Source organism: Chrysochloris asiatica, unplaced genomic scaffold (genome assembly GCF_000296735.1).
Source record: "Chrysochloris asiatica unplaced genomic scaffold, ChrAsi1.0 scaffold00002, whole genome shotgun sequence".
NCBI classification, from domain to species: domain Eukaryota; kingdom Metazoa; phylum Chordata; class Mammalia; order Afrosoricida; family Chrysochloridae; genus Chrysochloris; species Chrysochloris asiatica.
This window is the reverse complement of record NW_006408520.1, coordinates 21,263,859-21,275,893: the sequence shown is the minus strand read 5'-3', so window position 1 is coordinate 21,275,893 and position 12,035 is coordinate 21,263,859. Positions and strand designations below refer to the sequence as shown.

Here is a 12,035-nt window from a genome sequence, read left to right as displayed (position 1 = left end):
TGCTGAACCTTCAGTGCCACAACAGGGGTTGAAAGTTGACAAAAATGTAATAGTATGCATAAATATGGATATATGAGGCATTTGTGAGCTGAAATAGATTGATATTAGCCACTTTGACTCAAACAATCTTATAATTTATAAGTCAGGAGACAACAGTTGAAGAGGAATGGTGTGGCATTCATTGTTAAATAGAACATTTCAAAATCGATCCTATCACAATACTATCTGTGATAGGATAAAATCCATATGCCTACAAAGAAAGCTAGTTAATACCACTATAAAACAAATTGATGTACCAACCACCAAAGTCAGGTGTTGCTCCAGGAGGCCCTGGAGTGGCCAGCACAGGTGAGCCCTGCCATGCCCTTCAGGGACAGTTTCCAGGTGACGCTGCTGCACTCAGATGGCAGCAGTGTGGAGTTGCAGACTGGGGTGAAGAAGGGGACCCCACTAAAAATCAAGTTCCCTGAGTCTCAGGAGCTGGTAGAGAAGCTGACGCAGTACTTTTCATAGAAGAGAAGTCCTCAAACTAAGCCTCTATCCCTGGTGAAGCTGGAGCACAGAAGTCAGACATGGCCAAACTTCAGTCATGTGCCTGACACAGTTTTTTCACTTCCAGAAATGATGGTTCAGTTGTGAGGCAACCCTCTAAAAGGCACTGCAAAAGTTCTTGGTTCAACTATGTTCCATAGACTCCCCTTGACCTGGAGATGAGACAGAGAAGAGGAAGGGCTAGTTGGTCAAAAGTGTGGTGAGACCTGGGGACACTTGGGCCCATGGAAAAGCACAGAGCCACAGAAGGTTAGAGCTGAGAGTGAAGCATCCAGCTGATAGGAAGTGAGGGGAGACACACGAGAACACCCAAACTTGCAGATAGTACCCATTTGACCTAGCCTCGATGGCTTGATAATCAGAACTTGACTAGAAAACAATTTTTTTTTTTTTTTTATAAAGGGCACGAGGATAAATTGCTACAATTTGATTAATTTGACTTATACTCATGGAAGTTGTTGTTGTTGTTGTTAGGTGCCATCAAGTCAGTACCGACCCATAGCAACCTTATGCACAGTAGAACGAAACACTGCCCGATCCTGGGCCAACCTCACTATTGTTGCCACGCTTGAGTCCATCGATGCTGCTACTTGGCCAATCCATCTTGTTGGGGGTCTTCCTCTTTTTCTCTGGCCCTCCACCTTACCAAACATGATATCCTTCTCCATTGACTGGTCCCTCCTGACAATATGCCCAAAGTATAAAAGACAAAGTTTGGCCATCCTGGCCTCCAAGAAGCACTCTGGCTGCACTTCTTCCAAAATGAATCTATTGGTTTTTTTGGCAGTCCATGGCACTTTCTCTATTCTCCTCCAACCCTATAACTCAAAAGCATCACTTCTTCTACGGTCTTCCTTATTAAATGTCCAGCTTTCGCATGCATATGGGTTTATTGAAAATACCATGGCTTGGGTCAGGTGCACCTTAGTCATCAAGCTGACATCTTTGCTCTTCAACACTTTTAAAAGGTCTTGTGCAGCAGATTTGCCCAACGCAATACATTGTTTAATTTCTTGACTGCTGCTTCTGTGAGTGTTGATAGTTGATTCAAGAATAATGAAGACCTTGACAACTTCAATCTTTTCTCTGTTGATAAGAATGTTGTTTATTGGGCCAGTGGTGAGGATTTTTGTTTTCTTTACATTGAGATGTAATCCATACTAAAGGCTGTACTCTTTGGTCTTCATCAGTAAATGTTTTAAGTCCTTTTCACTTTCAGCAAGCAAGGTTGTATCATCTGCATATCGCAGGTTGTTAATGAGTCTTCCTCCAATCCTGATGCCATGTTTTTCATCATATAACCCAGCTTCTCAGATTATTTCTTCAGTATGAGTATTCCAGAACACTAAATTGTACTCATGGAGGTAGTAGTTCAAAAATACCAACAGAGAGGGAAGGAGTCTTCACATCAAGTATTAATCCTATCCCTTCTGTATACAGGGTAGATATTTAGACACTGATTACCTAAAATGAGGGGATGATAAATATATGAAGTGACTGACTTACAAGTTTTCAAGAGGGAGTATAGTTTAAAAGTATATGGGGGCAGATAGAGTCCCCACTTAATAGTTTTCATCTTGTCTAAATGGGTCTGGTGAAAGAGATGGGGATAAGATTATTTTGATTCAATAGTGAGTAATTGTTGTCATGACTAATTGTGACTGCCACAATTCTAAAGTTAGAAGTTTTGGAACATAAACAGGGGAGTAGTTAATCTTGCAGTCCAGAAACAGAGGACCCTAGGACCATCAAGGGAGAAGAGCACAAGCAGAATGAAGAACCCTATCAGAGAAGCAGCAACACCAGAGATGGAGGCAGAGAAGGAGACATGGAGAGAGGGAGCAGTTGAGGACTCTAGATTCATTGAAAGAGAGGAACTGAGAGCTAGTGGTCAGGAGGAAGGCTTGCAGAATGTGCCCTTTGGTGGTGTAAATTATTATATATGCCTGAGGATTGTTGTTTTTTGTAAAAAGAGTTAAAATGAATAGAGAGAAATACTGTTAACTGATGGTACATGGAGGGGATTATAATCATTGTAATGAAACAAAGTATATGATTTTTTTAAATGTAAAACTGATGATCTGCCCTGTGATCTTTCATTTGATTCACAAAACAAACTTAAAAAAAAAAAGTTCTTGGATTTGATTTGTTTAATATAGGCCTTGATTATTTTTTTTAAAAGAAAGAACAAATGATACTGAAGGAAGAGGTCCAAGCTGCACTGTAGACATTGGTTTAAAAAAAAAAACAAGGCTCCAGGAACTGGTGGAATACAAATAGAAATCTTTCAACAAACTGATGCATCACTGAAATGCTCACTCATTTATGCCAAGAAAATTGGAAGACAACTACCTGGCCAACTGACTGGAAGAGACCCATACTTGTGCCCATTCCAAAGAGATGTGATCTGAAAGAATGCTCATTCCAAGGAGAAGTGACCCAATGTAATGTGAAAGTCATCGAACAATATTATTAGTATCACATGCAAGTAAAATTTTGCTGAAGTTAATTAAAATATGACTGCAACACTATGTTGACAGAGCTGCCAGAAATTCAACCTGGATTCAGAAGAAGACGTGGAATGAGAATACCATTGCTACTCTCAGATGGATCTTGGCTGAAAGCAGAGAATACCAGAAAGATGTTTTCTTGTGCTTTATTGATGATGCAAAGCATTTTGATTGTGTGGCTCATGATGAAACATGGGTAACATTGGGAAGAATGGGAATTTCAAAATATTTGATTGTGCTCATGAGGAAACTATGCATAGACCAAGCCACAGTCCTTTAAACATAACAAGGGGATACTAACTGGTTTTCAATCATAAAAGGTGTATGTACACCAGGATTATATTCTGCCACCATAGTTATTCAATCTGTATATTGAACAAATAATCTGAGAAAATGGATTATATGAAGAAGAACATGGCATCAGAATTAGAGGAAGAAGACTCATTAACATTCTGAAATATGCAGATGATACAACCTTGTTTGCTAAAAGCAAAGAGGACTTAAAATACTTGTTGATAAAGATCAAAGATTACAGCTTTCAGTATGGATTGCACCTCAATGTAAAGAAAACTGTACCATGATGAATAGAGAAAAGATTGAAGTTGTCAAATATTTCATTTTGTTTAGATATACAATCAATACTCATGAAAGCAACAGCCAAGAAATCAAAGGACATATTGCTTTAGGCAATTTTGCTGCATAAGACCTCCTTAAAGTGTTCAAGAGCAAAGATATCAGTTTGAGGGCTAAGGTACATCTGATCTAAACCATGGTATTTTCAATTGCCTTATATGCACGTGAAAGTTGAACAGTGAATAAGGAAGACTGTAGAAGAATTGTGGCATTTGAGCTGTGGTGCTGAAGAAGAATATTGAAAGTACCATGGACTGCCAGAAGAAAAACCAAATCTGTGTTGGAAGAAGTATACCCAGAATGCTCCTTAGAAGCAGGATGGTGAGAATTTATCTCTTATACTAAGATATGTTATCAGGAGATACCAGTCCCTGGAGAGGAACATTATGCTTGGTAAAATGTTGGATCAGAAAAAATGAAGAGGCAATGACTTCAGTGGCAGCAGCAATGACTTCAAATGTAACAACACTGTGAGCATGGCGCAGGTCCAGGTAGTGTTTCGTTCTATTGTGCATAGGGTTACTATGAGTCTGAACTGACTCATAACAACAACAAAAGTTCCTCATAAAATTTTGCCAATTTCAAAATAAGAAGGAAAGAATTAACATTCATTAGCTAATTTCAACAATACTAAAAATGAAACAAAATTAAAGGAAGGCATTACATTATTTGCATTGTTGTTGTTGTTAAGTACCATCAAGTCAATTCTAACTCTTAGTGACCCTGTATAGTGTTTTCAAGGAGCAGCTGGTGAGTTTGAACCACTGCAGTTCAAACTGACTTTGCAGTCCAGCACATTAACCCACAATGCCATACCAGGAGTCCATGATTACTAGAGTTGTGGTGTGATGCTGTGAGATAAGCATTGGACTGTTAACCACAAAGGCAGCAGTTCAGACCCACCAGCTGCTCCTCTTAAACCCTATACTGAGTCTCTGTGAGTTTGAAATAACTCTATGGCACTTGTCAACAACATTGTTCAATGAGTCCATTTCTCTAAGTGAGAGGTACCTCCATGCCACCAAGAAAAAAGAGCCATGAGTGAAACATGTCCTTTGGACCCAGGGTCTGTATACTGTGCTCCCCCTAGACCCAGGGAAAGAACAATACAAGACACATGGCTATCTCCAAGGGACACCAAGCACATAGATGTAGAAAGGACGACAAGGATCTTTCCCAGAGCCAATATTAAAAGAAAGCCTTCCCTGAGAGCTGCCTCTCTGATTGTGGACTTCTAGCCTCCTAAACTCTGAGAGAATAAAGAGAATAAAATAACTTCTTTCTTAGTGAAATAGAAACATTTTTCAGGGAAAATATAATAAATTTTTTTGAATATTATTTTCAACTACAAGAAAGAAAACCTATCTTTTTGTTTAGTTTAAATGCTGAAGATAACTTTTAAATTCCTGATTTCATTCTTCAACATTTTGGTATGTGAGTACATAGAATTTTGATGCCTCTCAAATGAGAAGATTCTTGCTGAGACCTCATTGTGCTCTACAAACATTACCTCATCTTTCAGTTTGATTATATTCCAAATCCAAGAGTGAGGGCAACTTTATGATCAGGGCAGAAAAAAGGAAAATATTTTCATAAGTACCATAATACAACTTAAGAAACAAAGCAAACAGAAATCTGTACCATATATATAATATACGTGTTTTAGCAATAACGACAATGTATATGTGAATGTCTCTGTATACAGGACGTCAGAATGTGAGGGTACAAAACCTAAAAAAGACACAATTGCCAAATATGGTGAAGTTAAAAAAAAAAAAAAAAAAGGAGAAGAAATAAAGCTACCCTCTGCAATGGAAATTTACAAAAAAGAATGTGATGAGTAATCTGAAGAGATCTTCCCAAAAATGACCCACCCAAATTTTGAAATCTTATGACTGATAACACTAGGGTGTCTTCCTAAATCATCAGGATATTACATGAAAATGTAAAAATGTCATTACAAAGAAGACATTAAATACTAATGCTAACTTAATATATAATAAACTAGCATCTCTGAAACAACATGTTGCAAAGATGGAAGACAGCTCCCACAACTAGTGAGTTGAACAATAAAGCTTTTTTGTTGTTATCTCCAGAGCCATGAGCTTTGAATGCCCTAACACCCAGCAGATAAGGAAAATCCCTTAATGGGAAATATAATTTATCCTCTAATATTGTCATATCTTATATATATCATTATAATTTATCTAAATAGGATTTAAATGTAGATTATGGTCCTTTAATAATGACATCTATTTTACCTAATATGTAAGGCTGACTGGGCAATTTATCCATTTAATGTGAGTAAGATACATATTTAATCTGGATAGTTCCATGTGAGATCTGTGCTTCAGTTGTCAAGTTTCTTTCCTAAACATTCTAATTTCATTTTAACCTTACTCTTTCATCTTTGCCATTTAGATTTGGTTTCAAACTATTGTATTCTCTCTGTCTCTCTCTCTCGCTATTTTTTTTTTTTTTTAAATATTTTTTAAATTTGAGTTTTGGTAAAAATTTACCCAAATTACTTATAACGATTTCTATACATACTTGTAAGTAACACTGGTCACATTTTCCACACTGTGTCAACATTCTCGTTATCTCCATTTTGGTGTTCGGTTCCATCAGTCTTGCTCCCCTATCCCCAATCTCCTCATCGTTGCTTTAGGGTAAATGGTGATTGTTTGGCTTCATGTAGATGATTGTTTTTTGTTTTGTTTTAAATTAAAAGGCACACAGTATTCACTTGGGATATTGTTTATAATAGGTCAATCTATTATTTAGCTGAAAGGTAAGCTCTGTTTCAGTTCAAAATTTCAAGGAGATCACAGAACATTAGTCTCAGGGGTTCCTCTAGTCTCTTCCAGTCTAATAAATCTGGCCTTTAAAAAAAAAAATTGAGTTTCATTCTATAATTTCCACCATTCTACTCAGGACCATCACTATGATCTCAGTCAGAACTGTTAGTAGTGGTAGCTGGCCTCAATCTAGTTCTTCTGGTCTCTAAACAGGTGAAGCCATAGTCCTATAGGCAATTGGTCCTGGTTTCTTGTTTGATTCTATGGTTTCCTTCTTCCTCTTTTGTTCCAGGTAAGTAGAAACCAATACTTGTATCTTAGATGATCACTAACAAGTTTTAGGATGCAACAGGCTACTTATCGAAGTGCCTCTACCCTATAACCTTCTTTCCCTTATTCTGACACCAAACATCCCTCCCACAGCACTCTACTTCTCTGCTAGGTTTGCTAATCCATGACAATGGCCACACAGAACTCACAGACAATACTCATGATTATGGAGTTTATTAGAGACATTAACAGGATATAATTCAAGATTAAAAACAACAACTCAGAATACAGAAGTTCTCCAGTCAAGAATGTGTCTTCTCAACCCTACTGTAGGTACACCTCACTGTCATCCTTTGCTGTTCAGTCATGTGACCCTCTTGGTTTCTGCTCTGCACTGGCAAGTGTTACAAGTTCCTTTGTTGTTATTGTTAAATGCCTTCCAGTTGGTCCTGACTCATAGCAACCCTGTATAGGGTTTCCAAGGAGTGGCTGATGAATTTGGACTGCTGACCTTGTGGTTCAAACCGACCTTGCAGCCCAGTGCTTTGTTCCACAGAACCACACCAGGACTCCATAAGCTCCTTCAGTGTTGCTGATAAATGTCTAAAGGACACCCAATTCTGCGAGCCAGCCTCCTACCCAAAGGTACTCAGCTTTACTCAGTCAGTGGGCTGGGGAGCCCATTACTCTGCTCTCTGTGCCACTACCTCTGCTACCACAGCATTTCCATTTAGGAATCTCATGTTTTGATCATGGCTCTTCTTTCTTGATGGTCCTGGGATTGTCTTTTCTCCTTCTGAGATGGTTTATTTTAAACCCAGTGGAACAGCAAAACTGATCAATCTCTGTGCTAAGAGTCCTATGTTTTGGACCCATTCAATCATTTGGTGTGAATTACAAAGACTGGATAAAAAAAAATCATATCAAGTAAATCCACTGTTGCTGTTGTTAGGTGCCATCAAGTTGGTACTGACTCATAGTGACCCGATCACAGCAGAACAAAACGCTGCATGATCCTGCGCCAAACTCATAATCGTGGCTACATTTGAGTCCATCACAGTGGCCGCACCATGCCAATCCATCTCTTTGGGGGTCTTTCTCTTTTTCTCTGACCTTCCACTTTACCAAGCATGATATCTTTCTCCAGGGACTGGTCCCTCCTGACAGTATGTCTGAAGTATGAGAGATGAAATCTGGCCATCCTGGCTTCCAGGGAGCTTTCTAGCTGTACTTCTTCCAACACAGATTGGTTTGTTCTTTTGGCAGTCTGTGGTATTTTTAATACTCTTCTCCAACACCACAGCTCAAATTCATCAATTCTACAGTCTTTCTTATTCATAGTCCAACTTTCGCATGCATATGAGGCTATTGAAAATACCATAGCTTGGATCAGGAACACCTTAGTCCTCAAACTGACATCTTGGCTCTTGAACACTTTAAAGAGATCATGTGCAACAAAAATGCCTAATGCAATACATCCTTTGATTTCTTAGCTGTTGCTTTCATGAGTGTTGATGGTTGATCTGAGAAAAATTAAGTCTTTGATAACGTCAATCTTTTCTCCATTTATATAGATGTTATTTATTGGTCCAATGGTGAGGATTTTTGTTTTCTTGATGTTAAGGTGCAACCCATACTGAAAGCTGTGCTCTTTGATCTTCATTAGTAAGTATTGTCATCTTTGCTTTCAGCAAGCAAGGTTGTACCTTCTGCATATCACAGGTTATTAATGATCTTCCCCCAATCCTTACGCCATGTTTTACTTCGTATTATCCAGCTTCTCAGATTATTTGGTCAGCATACAGATTGAATAAATATGGTGAAAGTATACAATCCTGGCACAAACCTTTCCCAATTTTAAACCATTTGGTATTTCCTTGTTCAGTTTGAGCAACTGTCCCTTGGTCTATTTATAGGTTCCTTGTGAGCACAATTACGTGTTCCAGAATACTCATTCTCTGCACTGCTGCCCATAGCTTGTCATGACCCACACAATCTAAAGTCTGTGCATAGTCAATAAAGCACAGTTAAACATATTTCTGGAATATTCTTTCAGCCAAGAGCCATTTGACATCAGCAGTGATATCCCTCATTCCACATCCTCTTCTAAATCCTGCTTGAACCTCTGACACTTCTCTGTCAATGTACTATTACAGCCATTTTTAAATTATCTTTACAAAATCTTGCTTGCATGGGCTATTAATGATATTGTCCTGTGATTTCCACATTCTATTGGGTCACCTCTCTTTGGAATGCACACAGATATGGGTCTTTTCTAGTCAATTGGCCAGGTAGTTGTCTTCCAAATTGCTTTGCATAGGTGAATGACTACCTCTAGTACTTCATTAGTTTGTTGAAAGATTTCCATTTGTATCCCATCAATTCCCAGAGCCTTGTTCTTTGCCAATGCCTTCAATGAACCTTGGACTTCTTCCTTCAGTATCATTGGCACTTGATCATATACTATGTCTTCAAATGCATGTGTATACCACAATTTGTTTATTCATCCATCCTCTGTACCACAGCCTATGAGCTTTATTATATACATGCAAATATGTGTAGCACACATACATACATATATATACACACCTGTAGGTATATGCGCACATATAACTTCCTATATTCACATTTCCTAACAATGTCCCTCATTCTTGTGTGTATTTCTTAATGTCATCATTTACCTCGGTTAAGTTATGCTCACTTCACCAACATACAGTATTTCCTTTTCCATCACCAAAGCCAACAAGTGTCTACTGTTTAGAGAGTGATTCCCCTTCCTCCTTCTTCCATCCTTAGTAACCACCAAAGAACACAATAGTGGATCCATGCAATATTTGTCCTTTTTGTGCTTAACTTATTTCATTCAGCATAATGTCCTCAAGAGTCATCCATGTTATAAAATGTTTAGAAGACTCTTTATTATTATTTATAGCTGTGTAGTATTCCATTGTGTGTTTATACCACAATTTATTTATTCATTAATCTATTGAGGGGTACTTAGGATCTTTTTGCTATTGTGAATAATGCTGCAATGAACATTTGTTGTGTTGTTAAGTGCCATCGAGTTTGTTCCAACTCATAGAAATCCTGTATAGGGTTTTCAATGAGCAGCTGGTGGTTTGAACTGCCATCCTGTGGTTAACAGTCCAGTGCTTATCCTATAATAATAAAAATAGATGTGCATATATTGTATTCTTCTTACAGGTAAACATCTTTTTGGTATTCTCTGCTTTCAGCCAAGATCCATCTGACATCAGCAATGATATCCCTTGTTCCATGCCCTCATCTAAAATCAGCTTGCACCTCTAGGCAGTTGTTTGTCAGTGTACATTTGCAGTCATTTTGGGATTATCTTTAGCAAAATTTTACTTGTATGAGATATTATGATATTGTCTGATGACTTGTGTACTCCGTTGGGCTACCTCTCTTTGAAATGAGCAAAAATTTGGACCTCTTCCAGTCAGTTAGCCAGGTAGTTGTTTTCCAAATTTGTTGGCATAGTTGAGTGAGTGCTTCATCAATTTTTTGAAAGATTTCAATTTGTAGTCAATCAATTCCTGGAGCTTTGTTCTTTTCCAATGCCTTCAATACACCTTGGCTTTCTCCCTTCTGTATCATTAGCTCTTGAGCATATGCTACTTCTTGAAATGGTTGAACAGCAACCATTTCTTTTGGGTACAGTGACTCTGTGTATTCCTTCTACCTTTTTTAGATGCTTTCTGCATCATTCAATATTTTTCCAATAGAATCCTTCAATACCACATGTCGAGGCTTGAATTGTTTCTTCAGTTCCTTCAGCTTGAGAAATGCTGAGGTTATTTGTTTTCTTTTGGTTTTTTAACTTCAGGTCTCTGCACATTTTGTTACAATATTTGACTTTGTCTTCTTGAGCTGCATTTTGAAAATTTCTATTCAGTTCTTTTACATCATCATTTCTTCCATTTGCTTTAGCATCTCTATGCTGGAGAGCAAGTTTCAGAGTCTCTTCTGACATCTATTTTGGTCTTTTCCTTCTTTCTTTTCTTCATAATGATCTTTTGCTTTCTTCTTGTATGATGTTCTTCATGTCAACCCTCAATTCTTCTGGTCTTCAGTCTTTAGTGTCTAATGCATCAAATCTGCTCTTCGGACAATCTCTAAATTCAGATGGGCTATATTCAAAATCATATTTTGGCTCTCATGGACTTGTTTTTTATTCAGCTTCAGCCTGAATTTGCATATGAGCAATGATGGTCTGTTCCACAGTCTGCCCAAAGCCTTGTTTGGACTGATGATATGAAGCTTTTCCACGTTCTCTTTTCACAGATGTAGTTGATTTCTGTGTATTCCATCTTGTGAGGTTCATGTATACAGTCATCTTTTATGTTGTGTAAAAGAGGTATTTACAATGAAGAATTCATTGGTATCGCAAAATTCTATCATGCGATCTCCACCATCATTTCTATCACCATGGCCACATTTTCCAACTACTGATCCTTCCTCTTTGTTTCCAACCTTTGCATTCCAATTGCCAGTAATTATCAATACATCTTGATTGCATGTTTGATTAATTTCAGACTGCAGAAGTTGATAGAATTCTTCAATTTCATCATCACTGACTTTAGTGGTTGGTGTTAAATTTTAAAATAGTAGTACTAACTGGTCCTTGTAGGCACATGGATATTATCCTATCACAGACAGCATTGTACCTCAAGATAGATCTTGATATGTCCATTTTGATGCTAAATGCAATGCCATTCCTCTTCAATTTGTCATTCTGGCATAGTAAATCATGTGATTGTCAAATTCAAAATGGCTAATACCAGTCCATTTCAGCTCACTAATGCCTAGGATATCCATCTTTATGGGTTCCATTTCATTTTTGACAATTTCCAATTTTCCTAGATTCATACTTTCTATAATCCATGTTCTAATGAAGAAAAACATGGCATTTAGATTGAAGGAAGACTCATTAACAACCTGCAATATGCAGATGATATAACTTTGCTTGCTGAAAGTGAATAGGACTTAAAATATTTCCTGATGAAGATCAAAGACCACAGCCTTCGGTATGGATTGCATCTCAATGTAAAGAAAACAAAAATCCTCACCACTGGACCAATAAGCAATCTTCTTCTCAACAGAGAAAAGATTGAAGTTGTCAAGGACTTCATTCTTCTTGGATCAACTATCAACGCTCATGGAAGCAGCAGCCAAGAAATCAAATGATGTATTGCATTGGGCAAATCTGCTGCACAAGACCTTTTTAAAGTATTGAAGAGTAAAGATGTCA

The 12,035-nt window shown here is 37.8% G+C and overlaps 1 pseudogene; it reads left to right on the top strand.

Moving 5' to 3' along the window:
- The first annotated feature begins 360 nt into the window (after positions 1-360).
- LOC102816637 overlaps positions 361-12,035 on the top strand; it is a 14,063-nt pseudogene continuing 2,388 nt past the window's right edge.